The sequence below is a fragment of the Podarcis filfolensis genome, assembly GCF_964270895.1.
Source record: "Podarcis filfolensis genome assembly, chromosome: 12".
NCBI classification, from domain to species: domain Eukaryota; kingdom Metazoa; phylum Chordata; class Lepidosauria; order Squamata; family Lacertidae; genus Podarcis; species Podarcis filfolensis.
The window spans coordinates 54,091,880-54,095,419 of NC_139614.1; the positions used below are offsets into that span (position 1 = coordinate 54,091,880).

At 49.8% G+C, this 3,540-nt stretch overlaps 1 long non-coding RNA gene across 1 annotated transcript; it reads right to left on the minus strand.

Moving 5' to 3' along the window:
• Nucleotides 1-1,717: 1,717 nt before the first annotated feature.
• On the minus strand, nt 1,718-3,311 carry LOC310746436. Its single transcript, XR_014540715.1, has 2 exons — nt 3,062-3,311; nt 1,718-2,093 (listed from the first exon to the last, which is right to left on the minus strand). It is a non-coding gene; the product is annotated as an uncharacterized lncRNA (long non-coding RNA).
• Nucleotides 3,312-3,540: the final 229 nt, after the last annotated feature.

Genomic DNA, 3,540 nt, shown 5'->3' on the forward strand with positions numbered 1-3,540 from the left:
TGGAATTTACTGGCTGTAAAAGGGAAACTAAACATTTATCAAGGTTTTCACTCCCATCTGTCAGTGGCTGTTAAGTGGCCAATGGCCCATCTGCTCCTCTGTTTGCCATGGTTGGGGACAAACCCAGGTGTGCTTGATTCACACACGCCCCAAACCCAGCCCATTTCCAAATTTTTCCCCTAGAAAGTATTGGTTGGATGTTCCCCTAGATTTTTCATAAATGTTTTTCCTTGCTGAGAGAGAGAGAGCTTCCAGATGGGTGTTTTATTGTGAGATGGCTCTCGTGCACGAGAGTTTTTCTGCAGCATTTGCACAAAATACCGTACTTTTCCGTGTATAAGAAGCCCCGACGTATAAGACGCCCTCTATTTTGGGGAGCTCAAATTTAAGAAAATGGGGGGAGATGGCTCAGGGTTGTTGAGCTTTCTGGGGGGAGATTACCCAGGGTTTTTGAGCTTTTTCGGGGGGGTTGCCGGAAATCACTCGGCCGCACGCAGCGCTAAATCCGCCTCGTGTTTGTCCCCTCACCAGCAGAAGCTGTCAATCACCCGCCCAATTGCCACAGCATCAGCCAATCAACACCAGCCATTGATGCAGCAACCAATAACACGCCCCCATAGCCACTGACAGTCGCGGCAGCAACCAATCAAACGTCTACCCTATGCACTATCTATGTATAAGACGGCCCCCACTTTTTAGCATAATTTATAAAGGAAAAAACCTAGTCTTATACACAGAAAAGTACAGTAGTTGGCTCCAAAATACATGCACATCTCACTTAATCAGTGTGTGGACAGGGGGATTTCCCCCAGCCAGTTTTGGCTCCTCTTAGGTAAAGGTAAAGGGACCCCGACCATTAAGTCCAGTCGTGGCCGACTCTGGGGTTGCGGCGCTCATCTCGCTTTATTGGCCGAGGGAGCCGGCGTACAGCTTCCGGGTCATGTGGCCAGCATGACTAAGCCGCTTCTGGCGAACCAGAGCAGCACACGGAAACGCCGTTTACCTTCCCATTGGTACCTATTTATCTACTTGCACTTTGACGTGCTTTCGAACTGCTAGGTTGGCAGGAGCTGGAACTGAGCAACGGGAGCTCACCCCGTCGCGGGGATTCGAACCGCCGACCTTCTGATCGGCAAGTCCTAGGCTCTGTGGTTTAACCCACAGCGCCACCCGCATCCCTTTTGGCTCCTCTTAGGTGGCAGCCACTCTAAAAGAACAAGGGAGGCGTTTAAGATAGAGTTAATTTTCTAGAAAAAAATAGCACTGCCTTCGGAAATCTGTGCTTAGGGAAGAGTCAGGCCAGACAGATTTAATCACAAGTGCGCTTCAGCCTGGTCATTAAACGCAGGATTAAACTTCAGGAGGACATCAGTTAAATTGGTGGAGCTGCAGAGCTGGGAAACGGGTTGGCTGCCTATGTTACAAATTGCCCTTGGACACCTTGCAAGTAGAACTTAGCAAATCGCTGCCAGGATCTGCTCCACATTGTACTGACTACATAATCCTCAGAGTCCCTTCCAAATGTACGATTCTATTACTCTCAGTCGCTCTCAAAGATCAGCCACAACGTGGTCTCTTAGTGACATCTAGTGGCAAAGTCTTTTTTATTAAATAACACTACAAAGCATAGGGGTGGGGGTTGCCTGGTCCAGGACTTGGCCCTCCACCCTTGAGCTCCAACCAGCTTGCAAATAAACAGCCACGAGGCAAGGTGAGCTCACTCGCTACAGAAGATTTATTGATAGAAAACATCTCTCCTTCGCCACCACGAGAACTGGGACAGATTACATTGGCATATGGAAAATTGGAGAGGCAGGAAAAGGGGGTGTCACCTCCTTGGGGCCCCCCCCATCCATTTCTGCTGGGCCATCTCTGTCCCACAGGTGTGCCGAGTTCCTTGAGGTCACCCTCTCGCCCTCGTGGAGACGTCCAGGATAATGGATTCCTGACTCTCGACCGGTTCCTCTCTGCTCCAAGAGAATGGCTCCTCAGCCTTTGAACCCCTGGGCCACGTTGGAGCCCAGAATCGCAATGGATCCTGTGTTCCAGCCCTTCCTCTTCTTCCCCTTCCCGGACCGCTGCCCTCTCGGGTCCTGGGATCAAGAGAGGAAATAAAAAGAAGGGGATTTAGGGTGTCATTACTTAGTCAGAGAAAGTTCTTTCTCCCTCTCTCGGAACACCAGGACTCGTTTTCTGTAGTTTAGCTACGCAGCTGCTTGGAGAAGTCGTCTCTTTGATCATAGCTGTCAACTTTTCCCTTTTCTTGTGAGGAATCCTATTCGGAATAAGAGAATTTCCCTTAAAAAAAGGGAAACGTTGACAGCTACCTATGTCTTTGATCGGTTCTGAATATTCCAACATTCCTCTTCAATGGAGAGAGGGAAGGAAAATTTTCTCTCTCTACTTTCAACTTGCTAGTATAATTTTATAAACTTCTACCATGTCTAACCTGTCAGAGGCCACATGGTGGAAGCGGGCCCTTTCATTTTCTACCACCCTGTTTTTAAAATGGTTTTTATTGATATTTATATATTACAAGGGACGCGGGTGGCGCTGTGGGTTAAACCACAGAGCCTAGGACTTGCCAATCACAAGGTCGGCGGTTCGAATCCCCACGGCGGGGTGAGCGCCCGTTACTCAGTTCCTGCTCCTGCCAACCTAGCAGTTCGAAAGCACGTCCAAGTGCAAGTAGATAAATAGGTACCGCTCCGACGGGAAGGTAAACGGCATTTCCATGCGCTGCTCTGGTTCCCCAGAAGTGGATTAGTCCTGCTGGCCACATGACCCAGAAGCTGTACGCCGGCTCCCTCGGCCAATAAAGCAAGATGAGCATCGCAACCCCAGAGTCGGCCACGACTGGACCTAATGGTCAGGGGTCCCTTTACCTTTACCTAAAGGTTACTTATCTCCTTGGCTTGAAGGTCACATGCCCTCCATCATTTTTTCGATGAAAATAGGGACATCCCAAGGAAAAGCCGAACCTTCTGGGATCAAATCAGGAACTTCTGTAAATCCAGGACTGCCCCTGGAAAATAGAGAGACTTGTAGGGTCTGGACTTACCATAGCTAGCAGCTGCCTTGCATCCCCTTGTAACATCCCTCTGTCCTGTCTTTGTACAATGTCCGCTCCTTCCTTTGCCATCGCTCCTTGCTGGCTTGGCCTTGCCACAGCAGCTGCAGCCAAGACCCCGAGAATCAGGAGATGGAGGTAAATTCCCTTCATCTCCTACATTCGGAGGAACCAGGATTTTGCAAGGAGCTCTTGAGGGTGTTCGCTGTTTCTCTTGCCCGGAAGGCGGAGCTCACCTGAGCAGGTGATCTCATGGCAAGGTTTTCCTGGCAGGCCTCACAAAGGGAGGTTTGTGGCCGCTGTCCTATTTCCCAAGACTTGAAGCCCACCCTCTTACCCTGAGAGAAACAGGCAGAAGAAAGACCCCTTCCACAGGGCATCGCAGCAGGAGATATTTCCCAAGAGCCTCCCGTCACATCAAACAAGACAAGGTTGTTGTTGTTTTAAAATAGGGCGGGCAAGGAAGGATT